Genomic DNA, 24,912 nt, shown 5'->3' with positions numbered 1-24,912 from the left:
CATGTGTCTGAGATGAGATATATTATGACATGACAGCCTTAAGGATACCTCAGAAATATTTCTCATAAGAATAATCTACCTAAAATAATTGTTTTACTTACCAAATACTAAATAATGGATATTTACCTGAATATATTTTCTGATAATAAAGATATTAGACACTTCTAGAAAGTTAAAATTCATAGAAAAGACATCGAACCTCAGCGTTCCTTGTTACCCCATCACCCTAGATCACATCTGCTAACATTTTTACAGTATTCAAATTCACTAAACACCTAACACAGTGGAGGACCCTGACATGAGTCATTAGCTAAGAGTTTAAAAACGTGATTATTGTTTCCACAATGGGGGAAAATGTATTTGAACTGCAATTTAGATTATTTATTTTTAGCCAGTGCTTCGTGGAATGTTCTCTGTAATTTAAAATGTAAGAAATAGAAGTAGCATTAAAGAACATAACTTACAATAATTCTTCCAAGGCATTGGAAGTAATGGAAAAGAATTAAAATCAAAAGCAGAGAAGTCAACAAGATTATTATTCTATAAAAATTATGTTTAGTATACAAGATATTATTTTTTTTTTTACCACAGAATCATAGTATATTTGAAACCAAACTTGATACAAATTTAGGCCAGCGCAAAGATTCCCACACTGCTAACTTCAGACACATCACGTGATTCTTTTATGAGGGTTTCACTCAGACAACAAAGGTCGAATTGTCTAAGCTGAAAAACTGCTCCACACAGTTCTCCTAGTTTCATATTCATGAACAAGAAAGGAGGGACTTGGAGGCTAGGGGTGGGGCTGGAGGTAGGCTGAGGGTCCATGGCTTGGGGCTTGGAGGCTAGGGGTGGGGCTGGAGGTAGGCTGAGGGTCCATGGCTTGGGGCTTGGAGGCTAGGGGTGGGGCTGGAGGTAGGCTGAGGGTCCATGGCTTGGGGCATGAGAACCGTGTCCAGTCCAGAAAGTTCGGCGTGGGGGCAGGGCAGAGCTCTAAGTGGATAATTGATGGTGGGAGCCCCAGCAGTCCTAGCCTCTTTTCTGGCCTTGTTCTCACAGAAAGACAGCACTTATAGCCCTGAGGAAGGCTTCCACTTTTGGTCTCTCTGTGGTTTATTGAGCTAGTCCTAAAGTTCAAGGGAAGGGGGTCACCACAGCATGTATCTTCTCTATGGCTTTAAGCGGACATTAAAGGAACGAGGTCAGTTTAAAGGGTTCCCACAGGGGCTTCTTCAAAGCTATCCTCTGCTAAAGAGGCTTTGTTTCTTCATGGTAGATGTTTATTCAATGGCTTTGAGAGTATTAATTGATAATGTTTTTTCTTTCAGTAAAATTTTAAAACCAATCACATTAAAATAAATATTATCAATTTACATAACCATAAATCAAGTTTGAGAGTAAGAGATGGTTAATGATAGATTATTTTGGACTTGATTCTCTTTATATATTTATTGAAAATTGCATATTCAATTTGATTTTATAAATTCATTAATAATTCCTATTTTAAAATATGGCAAAGCAGTTTTGAATATAGTGATTCCAGCTGTGAAGTTAATGCAAGCATGCAAGTTTCCTTTTTTGGTTATTTAAAATAGCAGTGTATCATTTTACTAAGCCCTTTGGGCATATAGCAATAAAACAACCTATATAGGCATGATTTACAAAAGTACTTCTCCGCTGATGTGATGGCAATAAGTATATACAGCCAGAGATAGAGCAGATATGTCTCAATAATAGTAAAATGTGCATTGAATAATGTCAGTCAATTCAGTCAATAAGTGGCTATCGGAACACCGTAATATAAGAGTAATCATCTCTATATGCTTTTATAGCTGGACCTATTATATGACTAGAAGCAATCTTCACAATATCTGAACAGTGATGCCTTGTATTTTTACTTCTGAAATCAACAATCATAGAAGACCAGCGTTGGAATGTCCCCCTTTGGCTGCATATGTGTATATGTTCACACACATGCACACAGATCATGTGTCTTCATTTAAAAGCTGCAGCTTCTATAAAATTTAATTACATCTCCCTGCAGCTTTAAATTGTGAGTGGCTTTAAATCAAGTGTGCCTCGCGAGCAGAGGCAGCTTCCATTAGATGTAATTATGTATCCCTGTGTTTCACACAGCAGACGTGTTGTTGCTACAGGGGCATCTTCTGTGAGGGCGGGCACGGTGAGGGCGGCGGAGCAACATGAGAGGCCCTGGTGCCTCCTGGAAAGGACTCACTGCTGCTCGCCGCAATCCAAGTGCTCCCAGACAGCCTTAGTGACGGACGACAAAGCCAAGGAACGGGAATGTCATGCCATTTTCATGTCTGATATGTATGTCTTTGGAAGCAGTCCACTTATGCTGATTCTTCAATACATTAAGTATAAATTCAAATGAGTGAGATGCAGAAAATCTTTAGCATTCTCTCTGGATTTCAGAACCAAGTGAATCACTATTTTCTAGGTATACGGCAGGAATCGCGGAATCGCAGAGGCAAAGCAGCTTGGAATTGTGCTTTCATTTGTTCAAAACAAACAAACAAACAAAGAACTCTGGAAGTTTTTATATACTCTCAAAATGAACACTTTCATTTTTAAAACTGAAAATGTCTTATTATTCAATTTCCCCTGGTACTTTCTTAACCACATAGTTTAATTCTTGTGAGAGTATGTATTTGATCACACATATGTCAAATTTTATAAATCAGATTTTGAAAACCGAGGTTGAAGAAAACTAATGAATAGTTCATCTACAACAGGATAAAGATTTTGTGTTGTTACATGGTTATTGTTGATTGAAACTGTAAACCCTTGTTACACACGTGACTTTAACACAAAATGTCTCCAGGTAAGTAAAATAGGTAGTTTTTCATATATATGTTTTACAATATTGAATAAAATATTATGCTATAATTTATTATTACTACACAATTATCTCCTTTCAAATGGTAGGAAGAGGTAGATTGTCACAATGTCCGTGTTCCCCAAGTATGAGAGCATTTCAGTAAAATATTACTATTAAGATCTACAACACATCGACAGGTAGGCCAATATTATGATAAATACTGCAGAAGTTCATGTGTTTCCAGACCTACTCAATAGAGAGGTCTTTTCCTTTATTCTTTTTATATTTTTATAAACCTGCTTCTTTTTGCTAGAATGGAAGCAAGAATAGCCTTTTATTCTTAAACAAAGTAAATTCTGGCCAAATGTTTTCCTAACTTGTCTGGAAATAAAATCTCCTCACTCAGTTGGTATTTCTGTTGACACACTGAGATTTGCAGTGGGATGTTCTGGCACTGAGAACTGCCATGCCCTGGTGAGATGTGTTTACATTCAAAATAATCAAGCTGGTGATAAGACAGGAGGGGCGCTCTCCACTCTTCTCTTTGTGGGGAACATACAGGATTTTATTAAAGACACGTTTTTGTTTTAAATTACATTTTAAATTGTTTTAAATTTAATATAAATTGTTTTATATTAAAATGAAACTTTTTGAATTTTTAACCAAACAGTCAGCAGGCCAACTTTCGATTTTCTTTAAAATCATAGCTTTAGAGATTTTTTTTTCAAATGCTCTTTGTGTATTTACCAAATCATACAAAAGTCACCCTTCAAATCCACGATTTTCTAATCTAGCATTATACTCCCATAAATAAAAGGATCCATCTTCAAGAATCATATTTTTATTGTAGCCCTATCTCCACTCCTGAAAACAAAACTGGACGTTTCAACTGTAAGGACTACACTGTCCACATTCAGCCCAGGGTGAAAGGTCTCTGAAGATTTCTCTCAGACCATGATGCACTGCTCTCAGGACCCTCACACGCCAGTAAATTTTCTGTTAAATTTATCAACACATCACAACTTAGCAGGCATATCTTGTAAAAATGATTTGTAGATTATTTGTCTAAATTATGATCACTGGGTTGATTGGCTGACTGTTCTAAAGTCAGTGTGCCCTAATAAATAACAAACCAAGGTGTTCATTAGTAAATTGGGGGCGTGAAGGTATAGGAGGTAAGCCAGCTGAGTGCACAGGACCTTAGCTGAGTCCTGAGATCCTTGGACACCAGCATCTGTTACCTACTCAGCAATCTTTAATGAGTCATTTTTTTTCACTGACTAGTAATAGAGAGACTTTTGTCACTAAATAGCAGCAGGGCATTTTTGTTGCATGTTACAGTGTTCTGTACACTTGCGGTAATATATATATATGTGTGTGTGTGTGTGTGTGTGTGCGCGCGCGCATTAAATTGTAAAGCTTTCTGCATTCCATTTCCACGATTTCGAAATACTGTATAAAATAAAATGATTAAAATGTCACCAGATCCACATGCGTTCCATTTTTGCAATAAGCATTTTTTCCTGCATAATAGAAATGCTGTTTAACGCCAGTGTGATTGTGAATTTGGTAAAATGAGGATGTAATAACATTTTTACTTAAACTTATAGCATCTTCCGTTCATATTGCGTTTCACAATAGTTCCTTCATAATTAAAGTGTCAAAAAACACATTTGCAACAAGAATGATGAAATCCATTTTGAATAATCCGCTAGCAAACAATCACCTGCACTTCCTGCTCTCACACGGCATCATTTAATACCTTTCAATCATCTGCTTCTTCCCTCTTGCTTTGTCTTGCTTCTCTTAGAAAGTAACTTTCCTGTAACAGCTTAAAATATTCTATGGGTTTAATGGGAGTTTTCTCTCCATTGGAGTGGAGTATGGTTAGAAAACGTTTTCGTGAATATATAAGATGCTCGCTCCCTGTCTCCCACTGGCTTCCCCCAGTACAGCGTACTTTCTGTACAACAGACAAAGACATCTTTAACTAATAAGAACTCCTCATTTTCCCCAAATACCGTCCATCAGCTTTTCTATTTACAGATGGAAACAACAATCATCTTGTGAAATGGTCTCTCTACATCGAGATGAAGTCAGGTTGACAGTTAGATGCTGTAACTTAGCATACTTTTGAAATATTAAAGGAATAATCCTGGTCATAATTGTGGGAGTTTTCCTCCTTAAAATTGGGGTTTTTTTATTGTTCTGTGTTAGCATTCACATTCATTTTATGTCTAAATCGTTTAGAATTAACTTAGTAAACATAAGATGTACATATCTACACATATGCCTGATGGAGATTATGATAATATGCAAGTAAGAGTAAACAAGAAATGTACGTGTAAATAATTTAGCCTTTAGTGTGAGGCTGGGTGTTCTAGTTGGCTTAATATTTTCTTCTCTATATGCTCAAAGCTTAGCTTTTGGAGAATTACTGGACCAGAGTGCCTGTCTGTCAGAATGATGAACACACACGTTCATGTGGTCCATACACAGAGAGGTTTCATCTCTCTCGTATGCATCTAGTTTAGTGAAGCATTTAGATAATAAGAGAAGGGACATAAATTGTTTTTGGAATCTATCTTAAGATTTTGCTCCAACACGGGTCAAGCATAATTGTAAGAGGGAACAAGAAAGTCTTTTTCAAATAATTTATTCTTTTTCAAATGCTTGTACCAACCGCCGCAGCTGCAGGGCCATGATGCTTTCATTAAGCATCACATCTGGGCTGCATTAAAACAGGAGCCTTTTCCAGTCCCGGAGTGCTTGTCAGGTTGAAAGTTTTTCTCATAGCTCCTGCAGCTTGTCCAGAAATCAAGAGCCAAGACAGAGAACAGACCTGGTCACGAGCTGGTACGGGGTTTAAGTACATTCCTGCTCCGTTATTCAGAGTCTGGCTCCAATTCCAAGGCACATCTCCCCTGTGTCCACTTTATTAACTTACATATGACTGGCTCTTTTGTTTAATATGGAAATAAAGAAAACAGAGTTCGCTGGAGAGTGCTGCTGTAGACTGAGACTTATTTTCCATGTTTGGTTTCCACTCTCCTAAGCATTGCCTCTTCAAAGCAGTGTCTCTATACTTGAGCTGCTTCGAGATCTTTAAAGGTAGATGACACACATGACTTATAATAAACCTTGTTTTCCAGTTGAGTTTAGGATTGAGAGATGCTACACAAGTCTTAATTCATCTCCTCGCTTCATATATCGATATCAATTAATTGAATGAAGCGGTGCAAAGAAAAAGAGTTTTATAAACAGACATGTAATACAAAAGTGACCCAAATTTTGGAAAAACTATTTCAGCAACTGATTTCAAAGTTGAACAGAATGTCAACAAAATATTGAGATACCAAGGCATAAAATAAAGAATGGGGATAATTTTTTTAATAACAAAATTTAATGTATATTTCAATGAAGTAAAACACAAACCAAATGGAAAGAAAGATTTAAAGATTAATTTGGATTATTGTTTGAATTTCTGTTGATTCTCTGAACCATTAGGATCTACAATCTTCATCCATCTCTAGAGATTATATACATGTCTTAAATTTACTGTGTTCTAACGCTTGGAGCCAAAGAAAAACATAAACTCAGAAAGTTTGAAACTCGAAAGACCATAAAGGAAACAGTTAAGGAAGCAATTATATTTCAACTTGATGTGAACTGAAATGCATTTAGATACACATTATAGTCAGTGATTTACTCAGGCAGCGGAGGTCATCTTTGGGCTGGCCTTTGAAGGGTGAGTAGAAGTTCACTAGACCAAAATATTCATTGATTTTAGAAAAGTTTTAGATTCTTTGGGATATTGCTTTAGGTTGTAAAATTATCTGACTAATGTCTCAATTAATTTCCATTCTTCTACTTATTGATTCTAAGACAAACTTTATCCCAATGGCACTTTTCCTGCTTATGTGAAAACAGTAAATACATTCGGTATGCAACAGTCAGAAAACTTTAAAAAAAATCAACAGAACCAAAACAGGCAGAGTCAAACTCCTTTGGCTAATATATGAGAACAGTAACTTCCCTAATCTCTCTGGGTTAGAACTTTCAGATGAGAAAAGTGAAAGCATTGCCTAATAATCTCCACATTACAGAATCGTGAAATAATGTGCTCCGAGCACATCCACCAAATAGGGTGAAGGAAGCTCTCAAACACATCCACTTTTCAAGTTTACTTTCAGGATATCATGTAATGCATGCATATGCCATGGGCACAAAAGTTCATAGACTTCAAAGAACAAATTATTTGATAATTAACCTTGGCATTAAATAGATTGATGAAAGAAAAAGATACATAATAAAACCTCTTCTAGTTTAACCACCTCCATAGTAATGTCTCGGTGGACATGAGAACACACTCCTGTGCTTTATATCCCTCTGAGGAGATGTAGACTCTTCCTAAATGAGGAGGCTGCACTGAGGAGGTGACATCTCTTTTTCTTTTATCATCAGCCTCTTAGTACCTAGTCAAATGACCACCAATGGCATTCAAGTATTGTTAACTGCTTCTCAAAATTCAGATTTAGAATTTTCCAGACAGTTTTTGCAGACTTCTGTCTAGCAAAAAAGATGGAAACCATAAATCAGCAAGAATGTTCAGTGCTTATAAGTCCCTCCTATTGATGGTGGAAATGAATTCAGGCCCCCATTCTACCTGGTAGAAGAAGAGAATCAACTCCCACAAATTGTCCTCTATTCTCTCTGACGTCTACATGTATGTACATCGTGTGTATGCCTTCACTTCATGCACACACACACATATATTACAAATTTGGAAACCACATTCTCCAAGTTGAATCAAGTCACCTGAGTCTGTGTGTAAAACAACATAGTTTCGTATATAATTTTTAAACTTAAAAAATGTTGCTCAAAATTCTCAGATGTAAAGTAAATCAAATGCCAAAGTCCGTGATGGAACTTGTCCTCACTTCTGTTATCCATGTGTAAGGGAATGTAGCTTCGGAACTTTCTCAACAGCTGGTGGTTAGTTACACTTTATTGGGCCGTGAAGGTAAAGAACCTGTTTTACTTAACAAAGTTAGCTCACTGTTTTTATGAAGGTGTCTTTCGGTCTCTAACTTATGTGAATGTCAATGTCAAAATAACAGCTGCACCACTGGGAAGAAATGGATAGACTTCCTGGCCAGAAGAGGCTCTCTGGCCACGTAGGTTTGCCCTTCATGTTTCCCATTAACTACTGTCGGCAAAGCTTCTGTCTTCATCGAGAATGGCCAGCTGACAGATGCATGCATGTGGCATGGGGCAGCACAGGAACATGCCTCTGTTGCTATGTGCTTGTAAGACCTGTGTGTGGAAAGTGAATCTTGCTGGTGTTTCCAGGCAACATTCTTTTATACAAGAATGACTTGGTTTATTAAGCATTATGGAAATTCTGAGGCTGGGCACATATGTGTATCAATCCATAACATCAGTTTCTTCTTTTCCATCTTTGATATGTTCACAGATGTGAAGATGATGCTTCATTCAGTTTTATTTGCTGAAAGGGTCTGATAGACAAGAGTGAACAAATGCCATAGGTCCAGACTTCAGCTACATTTTAAAGGCAGGATTGGAAATTAAATAAATGGGTTCATAATTTAGCACAGTTTTATAAATGTATGCTTCAGATTTATTTCCAACTGTGAATATTTATTAGTTAGAGTGAAATACTAAATCTGAGTTAAAAGTCATTTTCTTGAAAATTAATTGCCTTTAGAGTAATGACAACAGGCCTGTGGTTCCCATCATCTGCACAACTCATAATCAAGTCCTGACAGAGCTTCAGATAATACAATTCTAATATAATTGAAAGTGAGAAAAAATATTAATTGTATTGACTGCAGTATATTCAGACCACAGTAAATGCACCTGTAAATTCAATTCTATTGGCTTTAATGGCCAATATTATACTATATTATACTTACTATAATATCAAGATGCTAGAAAATTACAAAGGAAATATTTCCTCCCTTCAAATTTTACTGGGAGAAATTATTTCCATGCATAAATTATATTCTATTCTAAAATAAAATCAATTAGGGAGGCTAGTCCACTCATCAAGCAATGCAGAGGATGGCCTAGAATAAGGTTAATATAGGAAAACTGTCCCAGAAAGGTAGGAATTGGGAAAAATAATGGAGCTTAAGAAATATCTTAAAGCAAATCAATCATTGAACTGTGATCTATTAGATTTGATCAGGTAAGGAATCAGCGTGGCAACAATTCTTGTAGCATTGAATTCCTGGGAAACATTTAACTGTGGGTGGAGACATCATTTGGATACAGAGCAAGCACCACTGATTAGGACTTCTCTTCCGACCTGTATCAAGCCAGTCATCGAGACCAAACTGACTCATAGACCTTTATCCTTCTTCAAATTGCACTGGACCTTCTGCCTTTACCATCACACCATGCATGGCCTTTCAGTAGACTTCTAGGCAGATTCAAGATGAAGAACTACAGAATTTCTGAAAATACTATAAATCAGACATTCTAGGTAAGTCTCATAACTTCTGTAGCTCCCCATGACTGGGCATACTCAGTTTCTCTCTGTTGGATTAAATATTTAACTTCCCCTGATTTATACAGTGATTTCCCATCTCCTTTTCTTTCGATACTTTTCTTACCTCTTAACATTCATCTCCAAGTCCTCTCTTGGTTCTTTGATTCCTTGTGCCTTTAGTCTTTGATTCAAACATTCAAGCCGCCCTTTCCTGGGATGTTCTGTACATCCTAAACATTGAGGAAGTTGGCTTTGCACTGGACACAGACAAAGTAATGAGTGCCTCAAAGCAAACCTAAGACAAAGCCAACAATGAGTATTTGAAATATACACATAGGGACTCTCAATGTAGTTCACTAGGTAGAAAGTTCATGCAGCATGCAGAGTGCCTCAGCTTTGATACTCAACACCGCATAAAACCAAACATGGCAATGCATGTCAGCAGTCCTAATGCTCCAGAGGTGGAAGCAGGGGTGGTCATCAGTTCAAGGTCACCTTTGATTACTTGGCAAATCAGAAGTTAGCTTGAGCTACATAGGAACCTGTCTCAAAAATGAAAATAGAAAGTATATAATTGAATATCTGATAATTATTACTAGATTGTGATTAAAATTTAAATTATGCTGAATGCTCTGATAATTTTTCCTCATGGACTCTAGCGGCAATCAAAGTCAGTGAAAAGAAAGTGCAGTTTAAAGACCCACAATAGGTCTATTAGGTGCTTTGAGTTAGAACATTTGACTTTCACACAAGGAAACAAAGGATGGCAAGGTACGTCATGGGGCCTCTTGGCTCATGGTACTTCAAGTCTTCTTGGGAAAGTATCCTAGTCATCCCAGATCTGTTTCCTTTGATTAGTACAATTAAATAAATATGGAGTGTTCACTTCTAAAATGATGTTTTCATCTCTTCAAATATCTTATAGAGAGGATACTTTCATATAGAACTAAATAGCAAGGTAATAATTTTAATTTTGCCTAATCTTAGCTGTCTACCAGTAATCCCCGTCCAAGAACTGCCTTCCAGGGTTTTCCACTCAGTAAAACAGCGCTGTGGCACCACGTTGCTCTTGTAAAATCCATGATGCTGTGCTATTTCTTTAGATTTTTTTGTATTTGTTCAGCTACTCTAGTCCACCCAGATTCCTATGCCATTGTCAATTCTCTACTTCAAACACAGCCCTCAGCTGGACTCTTGTGTTGAACTTCTCTATCACAATCCTCTGCTAGGCTCTTTATTAGAATGCTCTTAAAATATTCCCAAGGATTGTATCCCAATGCTTATACCTCCTCATATACTCAAGCCGTTCAGGAAAGAGATGATGGGCCGTGGGTCAAGTGCTTGCTGTACAAACATGAGAACCTGGGTTCAGACGCCATATCTCTGTAAAGTCAGAACATGGTAGTGGGTTTCTGCAACCTCAGTGCTGGCGAGCAGGGACAAGAGGAGCTCAGCCAATCAGTGAGAGACCCTGTCTCACAAACTGAATTGAGAGGGGAAAAAGAGAGGCAAATTCAATAATTAATTGTTTCTATTTTTTTTTATTTTACATCCTAACTGCCGGAAACTATTGCTTCTAATTTTTAACAGAATGCATCTCCAACAATCAAGATATATGCCCCACCTCTACAGCTTGCCTTATACTCTTTGTAGACAGACAGAACTTCTCATTGTTCTTTTTCTTTCTACTGTCTTCATAAACTGTATTTGGACAGACATTGTTTCAGCACACCCTTTCTTCCCTGGCAGAGTATTCATTTGTTTGACTTCTATTTCTAAATTTCTTGTCATTCATGAGACCATCCTGATTTGTGTACCATTATCCAACAAATACAGAGAATTGTAATCTGTCTCATTTTTAGCAGTTAGCACAGACTAGGCCATGAGGACAAAGCTCTTTGACCAGTAACTAGCAAGATACCTGATTCTGGAGTTTCTCAATGTATGAGTTTCTCAGCGTATAAAATACGCTGTCTTTATTCTGCTTACACGTGCATTCTTTCTTTGCATTAATAAGCCAGTTTAAATAGTTTCCAATGATGTAACTCATTTGAAATTAGGGAAAATGAAAATATTATTAAACCTTTGAAAAGTGTGGTTTCCTGTTGAGAATAAAATAGAAAAGTATAGTACAATTAAAAATTCTTGAGTCCCTGTTGTTTAAGATTATAAATAATAAAAATGATATTTAAGAAAACTAAATATAAAGTCACAAATATTAGTTTAATTAATTAAAATGATCCAATCTACACATCATGCAGGATATAATTAACAGACAAAAGTAAGAATGGTCAGTGCTTCTTAAGCATAATGTTCTAAAGGCAGTAGCTTTGTTTTAATTTTCTAATTGAGTTTTACTTAAGATGAAGGCAAATGCTGAATCACAGTGTGGAACTCAAATGCATTCAGTCGTGCTGAAGTTCCTTTGACTGCAAATTACAAGTTTGAAAACAACTGACCTCCCCTTCCTGTTACAATGAAGCTGCAACAGCATCTCTCAGCATAACCACATTAGAGAAGTTCACAGAAGGCAGACTCATACAAATACCCGTATGTAGCCGCTCTATCCCTGGACAGGAAGATGACAGTCATTCACATAAAATGCTTTTATTATTTACTTTCAACAGGTCTCTATAGCAGTGGCATGACTATTGTTGTGAATCATTTCAATAATCTTGTTATAGAGCTGGTAATAAAAGAAAAGGCACTTCAGAGAGAAATGACCTACCTTCTGACAATTTCCAAGGCTCGTGTGACAGTGATGTGTAGATTACTTTTCTGTTCAAACAAACGCGACCATCAACCAACCTTTTAAAACCTCCTTTATATCTTAATGTAGGCTTGACAAGGAAGATACCGGTCTACCCGGCGATTTCACCACTGTCAGTAGAGGGAGCAGCAGGCGCAGTCTGACACAGCCATGGTAGCTTTCTAGCTACAAGACAATGGTTTCTGCACAGTCCATATCTCTTACATATAAACAAGTAGAGATGAGTAATGATGACTATATACATACAAGGATTTTGACCTTATTAAATTAACCATGGGTGGACGCCTCACAATTTATGTGTATGCGTTGTTTTTCAAAGCTCAGAGTGTAAGACATATGTAAATATTTTATCCTATATTGATAGCTAAAAGAGAGTTATTTCTTTGACATTATTATCAATATAAATATAAATATAAAGAAATTACTGTGGTATGATTGAGCATCCATTGGGTATATACCCAACCTCGGTATTTCTAGGTCTTGAAATAGATTGCTTCCTAATTTTTTTTGAGAAATCGCCACATTGATATTCAAAAGGACTGCACCAGTTTGCAATCCCAATAGCAATGGAGGAGTGTTCCTCTTACCTCACATCTTCTCCAGCATAAGCTGTCATCCGTATTTTTGATCTTGGCCATTTTTACAGGCATAAGATGGAATAAAAGTTGTTTTGGTTTGCATTTCTCTGATGGCTAGGCATTTCTTTAAGTGTCTTCTCTCTATTTGAAATTCATCAGTTCAAAGTCTTCTGTTTAGGTATGAACCCCATTTTTTATTGCATTCTTTGTTCTTTGATGTCAAGTTTCTTGAGTTCTTTCTATATTTTTTCTTGAATATGTTTATAGTAGCATTATTCATAATAGCCAGAACTTGGAAACCACCTAGATGCTACTCAACTGAAGACTGGATGAAGAAAATGTGGCCCATTTACACAATGAAACACTACACAGCAGTAAAAAATAATGACATCTTAAAATTAGTAAGCAAATAGATGAATCTAGAAAAAAAGCATATTAAGTGAGGTAACCCAGACCCAGAAAAACAAATACAATATGAACTCTCTCATAGGTGGATTTTACACATAAAATAAAGAAAAAACAGTCTATAGGCCACAACCCCAGTGAACCTAGACAACAAGGAGGAAGCTAAGAGAGACATACATGGATCTACATAGAAAGGTGGAAAAAATAAGGTCTCCTGGGTAAATGGGGGTCATGGAAGAGTGTATAAGGGAAGAGAAGAGGAAGGGAGGGGACCATAGAAAAATGTATAGCTCAAAAAAAAGCAATTAGAAAAAGAAAAATTGGCCAATCCTAACATTTACAAATTATGCTATTGTCTTTCACTCTCCTGTGGGTATATTATTGCTGAGATAGTCGTGATACCATATTCTTTCTACTTCATCTTTATTTTTGAGTACTGTTAATGAGATACTGTTATACTGAAAAATTTGATGTAAAGGATCAGCACGGATGAAAGCTCATATTTCTTGGAAAGAAAGAAAAGAAAGAATGGGACTGGAGAGATGGCTCAGCAGTCAAGAGCACCAGCTGCTCTTGCAGAAGACCCAGGCTCAAGTCCACCCCAGGAAATCAGATGACCTTTCCTGGTCTCCAGTAAGCACCAGTTATACACATGCTTCACAGACTATCTTGCACACAGAACAGCCATGCACATATTTTTTTTAAAAGAAAGAAAAATTAAACTTAAAGCAGAAAATCAATCATGGCTGGGAGGCAGACCAACAGTAGAACATTTACTGAGCTTGGGTTCTACCCCCTAAGCTGTTAAACACTAAATCAGTAGTTTTAAGTTTATATAACCACATGTCTGTTTCTTCACGTTATATGTATGCATGTGGACACATGTGTATTATGGTGTGGGTAGGGATATCAGAGCATAACACCCGAGAGTCTGGTTTTTTTTCTTTTCTTTTCTTTTCTTTTTTTTTTTTTTCACAATATGGGTTGCAGGGCTCAAGCTTTAATCACCATGCTTGGAGTCTGGCTCCTTCGTCTGCGGAGTCATCTTGCTGGTCCTGTTTCTTCACTCTCTGAAAGCATAAAGGTAACCAACTCAAAATGCATTTTTGATCTTAAGTGGCCACTTGAATTGGTCCTTCGGTGTTTATGCTGCCGTGGGGTCTATTCTCCTCTCTCTACATAAACAGGGAGCTGATGCTTGGCAGATTAGCAGGGTTATCCCAAGACCCTTCTTCCCTGTATGTGTCTCTGCGTCAAAGGGGAATCAGCTGAAAATGTCCTTTTCCAATGCTGAATGTACTACTAGGTACACATGACTTTAAAATGGAAGAATAATAGCAACATGGGTGCTAGGCCACACAGTGCGCTAAGAATCCAGCAGGCAGTCCTCCTATCTAGTAAGAATTTCTAACTTTTTATATTATAACAACATATTTTTATAATAAAGATTTCATTTTTAATAAGAGTCTTTTCCCTAAGTCTGAGATTTTGAGGCATCTTACCTACCAGATAAGTTTGATGGAAGGACTGGAGTTCAGAACCATGTTATGAACCAGAAGACTTGGTTAAATTTCATATTTAAAGTTGACTAGTAGTCTTACAAAGGTAATTGTAGGGTTTTAGAGGTCTGATTTTTTTTAATAGTAACATGAGGACAATGGAATTTTTTTTGACAGCCATAAAACAATTTTAATTGGTTTCTCATAAATCATTGAACAATGAAATAATATTAATAAAATTTATAATAAAACATTTAAAGACATTTTGTGCAGAAAGTAGCATTAAAATGTTTGCATAATTACACACAATTTTAACACTTCCATATTGGTCTTGGACGTAGTACAGGCAAATTAGACTAAAGATGAATATTAAACGTTACCATCAAATAAATTTTAAGAATGGTACAGAATGAAAAGTTAGATTGTTGAATCTACTTTAAATAACAGGGTAAATTATTGAATCTGTTCTAAAGTAAGGGACAGCTATTAATCTCAATACAAATTTAAGGTCAATTTTGTGACAAAAGTTATCTTGTTGCATTGTATGTATGTTTCTATTCTTATATAAAGGGTTTTTACAGATTGATACAAATTTAAGGGTGTTTTTGTTACCACATATTGTATGTGGGTTTTTGCTCTTATTTATGGTATTATACCTATGCAGTTTATTTACAAATGTAAGGTAAAGTTCTAGTTTTTGAAAGAAACTATTATAAATTATATAATGGACAATCAAGAAACATAAATCAGTAGTTAGTCATTTATAACAATCAAATCTGTAGATATGTTAGCTATGTTTTCTAGATTAAATAGATATATTTTAGATAGATGGTCTTAAAAGATCTATAACGTATGTCATTTAAAATGTTTTGTTAATTTAAAGATTTTCATGACAATGAGACACATTTGCTCTTGGCAGAACCATTTTATTTCAGAGAAGATGGTGGGCACTGAAGAAACTCTCTATGGAGTTTGATTTTATTTTGGCAAGGTTAGCTCCTGGGCACAGAAACTGTTTTTGCCTTATGACCGATGCCAATGAGCTGTGAGATTGGACATGAAAGACATGCAGAAAGACTGATGGACAGTCCTTCAAAATTCCTGCTTCACAGAAGAAACTGCCAGGCATTCTGCAATGCACAGAGGAAAGTGACTGACAAGCCACCAATATAGGTGAGACACTTTTTAAAATTTCTTGTTTCATTGCAAAGTCTGCCAGATACTGTGGGCCTGCAGGTTGAACATGGATGCCCCAACATTGCATAGGAACTTGGCTTAACTGTCCAGGCAGTCAGATGTCTCTGTCGTTCTTAGAGTTTCATGGACGTTGTTTGCACCTTTCGCTTACTTAAATAATATTTCTTCATTTCTTAAGTATTTCTAAATAGCTTTGTAGATTGTTTGTCTTGCTTTTTTTTTTTTTTACTTTGTTCTTATTTGTAGGGGGAAAAACATTGGCCTGGAATATGTGGCTGTGTTTTAAGTCCTAGAAGCAGTACGTGGTAGTGTTACATTTGGGTCTCACAAATCAAATTCTAATAGCTGGAAAAGAAGTGGAATTAAGCAGAGTGGGCACACAAATAGTCTTTGGTAAAATACTGATAGACATATCCATAATGGTCTAGACTCTTTCTCATTCAATAGCAGAGAACTAGCAAGCTTACAAGGCATGATGCTGTTTAGAAATATGTTATATAATAGTGGTCAGCTTAGGACTTTTGTTCCAACATATGTGATGTATGTGTTTGACAACAATACTCAATGCATTTTGTATAGCATGAAAATCTATCTGTTATGTGTTAATGCTACTGATGGCTGCTCACATAACTATAGTTAGATTATAGTAAAATTAAGGCAAGTGATATTTGAAATACCTTCACTTGTTCCCTATACTTTGAAGTGACTTCATGGTGACATTGGAAAGTATGTAAGTAGAGCAAGTAATGATTTTTTTTAAAGCTAGGAAGATCTGAGTAAATGATTTGTGGAGAGACAGGAGCTTTGAGAAGATGGTGGGGCTCACGGCAATTTTCTTGGAAAGTACTATTGTGGCTTTACAGTTGAACAAGGAAATTTATCAAATTCATATCCTGACAACATATGTCTTTCTCCAGGGAGATAACATCTTACAAGAACTATATCCAGGTGAGTGCTCTCATTTCCACTGGGTAAACATAACTACAATGTTGGGTGAACTATTTGCTGAGACGCTTATGTAAAGATTCCTCAAGCGGCCATCTGCTTCCGGTGGAATCTAAGTGGGGCTTCCAGATCCCCTGGGTATAAGGCAGGAGATCAGTCAATGGCATCACAAGATGAAGGGCATCTTTTTATTTCTTACACAGATGACTTTTGTTTCTCCCATTCACTGTCCTTTCTCAGATCCATCAGTAATTAGGCTGTTTGGCTACACTCAGTGGTATCACGTGAATTTTCCAAACTGGGAGTTAAGGAGGACCAGCCACTGGAATGAAACTGTGGATCTAAGACTTGTTCATTCTGCTTCTTGAGTGTGTCTACTTTCTGCTCTTTCTGTAGAGTCTCTCTCTTCAACCAAGTACTCATGCCTTGTATTACAGAACTGGCAAAGTGGGCTCTTACTGCAAACAGTGACAGAAGCAGCATGCTGAAACGGAAATTACTGATATAGACTATATAAATTCTCATGAGCTCAGTTTTAAATATAGTAAAAATATAATTTAAATGTTTAACTATATTTATTGTGCATGTCCTTAACAGGTTCCAATCACTGCCTTGAATGTTTCTGTCCATTAACTTGTTTAATCCTGACCACAATAATCCACAGTACAGATATTATTATTATAATGCAAGAAACATTGCTCCTTGGACTCAAAAAGTTGTCGTATTTTATATGTAAAATGCAGATATTAGTCTTATTTGACATAATAAAATCAGAAGCATGAAGAAATTGGCTTCCTGGAGTCACAGTTAGTAAATGGCGAACCACACAATGAAATGTATAATGCCTCTACCTTTTTCTTCCTACTTTCTCCGTGGTTTCACACCCCAATCAGCCTGTGACCCTTACATATAGAGCCCTCCTAATTATAAATTTTTTTTCCGATCAACTCCTTGGGGCCAGCCATCACCTGTCAGACACATAATTTTTTCACCACAAGCAAATTTCTCTCTGATTGGAATAATTTACGTGAGAAAGAATAACATGAAAGCATGAACTAAGACAACTTAATCAACTCAGCAATAAACAAGCCACACATTGCTACATTTACTGGTCAAAATTATTTCAAATATTCAGTATGTGGGTCATAAATGTAACACTCCAAACACTGAAGCATGGTATAGATTAGTCAAGTTAGACCATCCCTAATCCGAGAGCGGAAATGGCTTTCAGTTATTTCCACATGTCTACAGCACAATATGTAGTGTTTCCCTCTGTGGAGGACTTGGAGCAGGTAGTTCTGCCAGCTTTCCTGACTGTTAGCTGGAGGTAGGGTCTGACTCAGAATTCTGAGGCAATGTAATTAGCATAGGGACACCGTGGAATCTCTACAGAACTGCCAATTAGCACTTAAATAATTTGCTACTGGTACAAAGACAAAGTGATAGACGGTGCATTTGAAAAGCCCTAACTGCATTTGAGAGTCATGGGGTGTTTGGTTTTTTTTTTTTTTTTTTTTTTAATCACAAATGGAGTTTTGTTCTGGCTATCTATGCTGACCATACTAATGTGTATGAATTCAATCAAACCAATTGCATATATTTGGGTGGAATTTATTTAATGAAAGGTGTAATTTTGCTTGCATATTATTTAAAAAATCTCATTACTAGGCTAATTTTTATTTCTACAATCTGTAGTTTTTAAGACAGAGTTAATACATGTTTATATATGTGTATACATGTAGTATATAATATATTTAATATATAATAAATATATGTATAAATAGGTAAGTTCTGTATTACATATATACATACACACACACACACATATATATATGTATATATATATATTTATCTTACCCCTGGATATATAATATTTTACTTTTTCTCAAAGAAGTCCTAAAAGTTGAAGTTATTCATACTCATAAAATTCTGATAACTACTGTACCATGGAATATAAAAATGTAGTTGGTTATTGCTATCCTTTACCAATCTAAATCATTGATTATATTGGTTGCAATGTAGCAATGATAAATTGTAAGGACTACAAAATTATTTGTTATCAAGAAAAGATCTTTTGACCTTCAGATAGGGTGTCTTTGCAATTCCGTTAGGAGGGAGAAGCTCAGGGTGGCTTTATTTGTGGACTTGTAAACAACCCTACTAAGATAACTGCACTTACTCTCACCTGAGGGTTTGTGCTGTGCTTAGGAATAACTTTATCCATCCGAAGGCCTTCAAGACCACTTGGAAGTGTATGCTGCTTGATTTTGGAACAGCATGAGAAAGAATTCATCCCATCTGAAACCATAGTCAACACCTAAACTAAAGTAAACTAAACTAAAAGACCTCAACAACAATAATACCAAAATCATTAAAAACGGCTGTAGTCCTGGGGGTGACGTGTTCATCCCTGAAATGTGCAGACGTCATAGTCTTCCGATTGCCGCATCTCCTTTGCCCTTTGCTCACTAGGGCTGATCAAAGTACACAAGGATATGGTGTAGTTAAGGTAAATGATGGATTTTATGAAGTCTGAATTGTTTTAGTGATCCAATTTGACTTGATGTCTATTCACCCCCACCCCCAGGATTTATAAGAGCTTCGTGATGGCTCTGGTGTACCTCCTTTTTCTAAAGCAGCAAACAAACAGACAAAAAACAACAATAAAAGTTGCTCTTCCTTCAATCTCAAAACCTATGTTTTAAAATAACTCTGTGTGCAAATTTTAGTAGAAATTAGTTCAAACAACACAAGAGTTTTTACTTATATATTTCTTGGGATTGTAAAACAAGGATATTGAAGTCAGAGCACTGTGTGATTACCAAAGGAGAGCTTTGCTGAAAACACTGACGGTCCCATAAAGTTGATTCTGTGTATCACAGCCTAGAAGTCTGCCAAGGCAAGCCAATCAGAATTATGAGCAACGGGGCCTAATGCGTACTGTATGTCAAAATACAGGTCAGCACTTCAGGATATTTATTTATTCTTTCAATCAATAAATGACCTATTATAATCTCTACCTGGGTGAAAGCCAAGTGCTTTTCAGATCTACTGCAGTTAATTGTGTAGACAGGAAACCTACAGACAGAAGAAAATTAAAATGTTAAGCAAGTGATCATTTCCCAAAGCAAACCACTTTGCAATGGAGCATGGAATCATGTGTGGGGACGCACATCCAGTGCCAAACCTGATGGGAGAGGTAGGAGGATTGAAAGTTATGGCCACCCTCGACTTCACAGGGAGATCTTGTATAAATAACAAGCACCTGGCATCACCACCATGACCAAAGTAAAACATGGATCCATGTTTACTCCAGTTTATACTTGAAATGATGTCTGTTAAATTGGGGCTAATCTCCTTCAAGCTCTAGACCTCTCCACATTAGGCGCCGAAGCTGGCATTTGCTCATGTCTGCTGTGTCATGGATTGACTGATCCTGTGAGACAAACATTACTGCTCAGGATGTAAAGATGAAGGAGAGATTAAAAACCTCACCACGGACAAACCTGAATTTGTGTGTCACTCACCACGAGCCCATACTCGTTTCTCTTCCGTTGCTCCCTTTCCTTGGTTGGCTTGGGTCATCATTCAGAACCGGGCAGAGCTCTAACATTGTTCCACTGCTATGAATGCGCAGAACACCTCTGTGTCAAGAGGTCCATTATACAGCTCTCTCTGAAACAGGCCAACGTTTCTGACATATTCCGTTAGGCAAAAGAAGCCTAATGTAATCAGGTGAGTGTGAATTGTATCCTGGTTTTGTTTCTATTATTTGAGTGATCTTGGAAAAGTCAATATCAATGAATTTCAATTTCTCATTTAGAAAGTGAAATAAATGAAACCTAATAGATTGTAAGTAATTCAGACTCCGACAAATATTGTGCTTATGTGGTTCAAGATGTGCATAATCAATTAAAATAACCACAGTCATATCCTTCGGTAACCAAATTAGCTGTATTGATCTCTTCTATCTTCTCCAGAGCCATATTTTTTATCTCTTCCCACAAATGTTTTGCAAAATGTCATTCATGCTCCTGATAACCTGATAGCTTTACATATCTAAACACACAATGGTGAATATTACCCATTCTACACAGTATAAACTATAATTCACCTCCACACAAATTAATATCTGTAATTAACTCATCAAAATTGATACTCAATTTAATTACTTAGTCACCATCCTTACTGCTATAGTTCCTTCCTGTTTAAGGCCATGTCACTGATTGCTTTGGCCTAGCTTTGTCGTATTTTCCATGTGAACCAGGACTGTGAGCAAAGGTGCTTTTTGTGTACCTTGGCCTTATTGTTGGAGTCTTGGCTCTAGGCTGTCACATGCCCAAGTCCCTGGTTGACAGATTCACCAGCTCACTGAGAATGTTAGTATCCCACCCATGCTTGCTTCAAGAAATTAACTTAGTCTGGGTGGCTGAAAGCAGAGCAAAGAGTTCAGTCACAGTTCTGAAGTACAGGAGCCTAAGATGAAGGGACTGGTAGGGTTTCCCTCTCCCTGGTGGCTCTGAAAGAACTGCTGCTTTGCTTCTTATACTTTCTGGTGGCTGCGACATCCCTGATGCTCTTTGGTTCTAAGTTGTTCAGATCCTGTCTCTGCCTCTTGGTTATATTATCTCCTTTGAGAGTGTGTCCACCTCTCATATACATGTGACTGAATTATTGTGCCTACAGAATGATGCAGCACTCAAGGTTTTTAATTTAATTTCTTCTTATACTGTGTTTTTGTCATCTAGGATATATGCTACAGGATGCTGGCATATATTTGGGGACATTAACACTCAAGTGATGGTAACCCGGTTTAAAACTTTATGTGAAATAAAATCAAAAGCCTACAGTTCTGTTTAATAAATGTTATAGAACCAGTACAGAATCATTCTATGGAGTATGAATGTTTAATATCCTTCTTGTAGCCAAATAGCAGATGCATCTTTCTCATTCTCTCTCTGTGTCATTCTCTCTCTCTCTCTCTCTCTCTCTCTCTCTCTCTCTCTCTTACACACACACACACACACACACACACACACACACACACACATTTTTAGTCGTTTCTTATAACCACATGTTAGGGTAGAAGATCACGTCAGAGATTAAGCAAGAAAAAAACAGAATTGATTCTGTCTCTCTAGGCTGTTTCTCATATCCTAAGCCTTAGCAATGGCCGTGAGAAGAGTGAACATTGGAGAACTGTTTTGTTTTTATAATGGGCACTATATTAACCCATATGGACAGCATATGTGCATGTGGGAAGCTTGTGGATCTATGAGGAGAATTTCTTGAACACATGAACTACTGGAACCCCATCATCCATTACACATGTTCTTGACAGTCAACTCTAAATCAAAGGAAGGACAAAAAGAAAAGAAATAAAGAAGAAGAGAAAGAAAGAAGGAAGGAAGAAAGGAAAACAACTAGATTTATTCATTCTCTTATAAGTGTGTAACAAAAAAAAACAAAGATTTTTTTCTTTTCTTTTTTTTTTTTTTAATTTCCCAGAAGAAAGACAGGAAAACTGGCAAGGAAACAGCAGTGTAATGGAGATGATTTTTAGGCCACCCAGCTGCCTAATTACTGGCAGCATCTTTGGAATTTTACAACAGGCCTCTTGAGACACCATCCTTTGAACAGCAACAATCCTGCACTGAAACAAAAACAAACAAAAAATGACACACACCACTGCAGAGAAGCAAGCTCAGGCCTTCTAAGCCGAGTAACGCAGTGGAAGACCCCAAGCCATGAAAGGCAGAGCAAAGGAAAAAATATAACCGTTTCTCCATTTCCACCTCTACTGTAGTGTTCTGAGAATCCATCCCTTAGGCTAAGTAAAAGCACAACTTCTTAATATGTAAACTTCTTACAGTTTAATCCAGAAAGACAGATGCTTTGATCACCCCGTTTCTCTCAGTGTTTCACTCAGGACAACGCTGGTGATCGTCACACTTCCCCCTACAAACAAAGAGCAGTGAGAAAACAGAACATGAGAAAAGCAGAAGCCTCAAGCACCCTAGCACTTAAGAGGTTGACGCAGAACTATGTGGAGTTATTGGGAAACTCCCTGAAGTGTTCTCAGCAATTTCTTAGACCAGATCCCTTAACAATATTATTCAGACTTGAGATGTGGTGGATGGGCTATGGCAAAGTCTGACAAGACACAGCAATAGTCTACACAGCTCAGGGACAGGCAGTGTGGACAGCTTGCTATTCAATAGATTCCAAGCCTTGCCAATAAAGGTAGCACACATACAGAATGAATATAATAAATGTGTCTGATTATAAACTATCTTGAAAAGAGTGGATTTGTCAGGAAGATCAGTTTCCTCTCCACAAGGAGCCTACATCCCAGAGAAAGAGACAAAGCCAACATCAATGACTGGAATCCAGTGTTATCCCCAGCACACTAGTAGGTAGGTGATGGGAAGTCAGAAGCTTTCAGGGAATAGAGAACATTACCACAGGTATGGAAAGAAAGCCCAAAATGGAGTGTGCAAACATATCTATATTCCTCATAAGAGATCTAGCTGAAGCATGATTTATAAAAACTCAGGGTCAGATTGGGATGCAACCTAAAAATTTGAAAAGCAAAACAGTCAGCCACTGACTCCTACCTCGACATCAGTCTGCCTCCTTGGAATCTCAGAATAAGACTGGGTGAGAGCTGACTCCCAATTTCTAGGGCAACTAGTGTGGCTACTGAGTTTAAAGGTGCATGTCATTGTGTCTACTGGGATTAAAAAAGAGGGGGCATTTAGTTGTTTCAGGGTTCTGGCTATGACAAATAAGGCTGCTATGAACATAGTTGAGCAACTGTCCTTGTGGTATGATTGAGCATCCTTTGGGTGCATACCCAAAAGTGGTATTGCTGACTTTTGAGGTAGGGTGTTTCCCTATTTTCTGAGGAATCACCATACTCATTTTCAAAGTGGCTGTACCAGTTTCCACTCCAACCAGCAATGCAGGAGTGTTCCCTTTACCCCACATCCTCTCCAGCATAAGTTGTCATCAGTGTTTTTGATGGTGGCCATTCTTACTGGTGTAATATGGAACCCTGAAGTTGTTTTGATTTGCATTTCTCTGATGGCTAAGGATATTGAACATATCCTTAAGTGTCTTTCAACCGTTTTAAATTCCTCTATTGAGATCAGCAGTCATTTTTCCTGTGGGCCCTGCATGTCCAGATTATATAGCATACCATCAAGCAGTCCAGATAAGAACAGTTTCTGGCCCAAATGGTTAGCATACTCCATATGGAGCCTCTTCAATGCCCATCATCCTTTTGAAGTTGATTGGTGCTGCCAGGAACAGATGTGTCTCACTGTCATGAAAATTTGTAAATTCTTAAAACATTTTAAATGCCATATTCTGTTAGTCTTTGAAAGGTTTGAGGACTACCTATTCATCTGAAATATATCTGTACATCTAAAAAACCTAACTAAAATGACTACAGTTTGACTATTTTTGATGACTATTAACCTGTATTTCTTAACTGTATATTACATTTTTAAAAGAGCTGCACAAACACAATACCTTAATCAAGAGTAGAAATATACATATAACAAAATTGACCTTAAATTTGTATCAATAAATCAAGATCCATACCAATGCAAAGTATTCATCTTAATAGCATATCTCCCTTGAAATGTAAACAAACATTTATAAACAATTGTTTAGGGAATTTGGGCAATGTTCTCTAGACTACTCCTTGCTGATTGGGGTTACTGGTAATCAGGTCTGTCATGGGGTATCTTGTGTGGTAGGTTCATCTCAGTCAGCAGTCCTGAAGATGTCATGGATGTTGGACTATCTGGGTCTTTTCTTAAGGAGCTCTTGTTAGATCAGACCATATCAGCCAGTATGGAATCCATATCTTTCTATCCTCTGTGGAAGCAAAAGCAGAACCTCTTTTCCAAAGCAACATATCCTTACATCCAAATTTTGAAGTCAAGATACCTTTAAAACATATATGCTAGTTTAGATTAGCAGCCTGTACAATGAAAGAGTCTTTCTGTACTTAGCTCATTAACAGTCAAAAACTTCAAAGAAAACCCAATAATACACATAATCCAGACTCTCTGTGTATCTTCCATCTTTACATGGCCTATTTTCCATACCAATTACTTTTTATATACAAGTTTAATATTTATTTTATTATC

The sequence above is a fragment of the Myodes glareolus genome, chromosome 16, assembly GCF_982192425.1.
Source record: "Myodes glareolus chromosome 16, mMyoGla1.1, whole genome shotgun sequence".
NCBI lineage: Eukaryota > Metazoa > Chordata > Mammalia > Rodentia > Cricetidae > Myodes > Myodes glareolus.
This window is presented reverse-complemented; position numbering follows the sequence as displayed.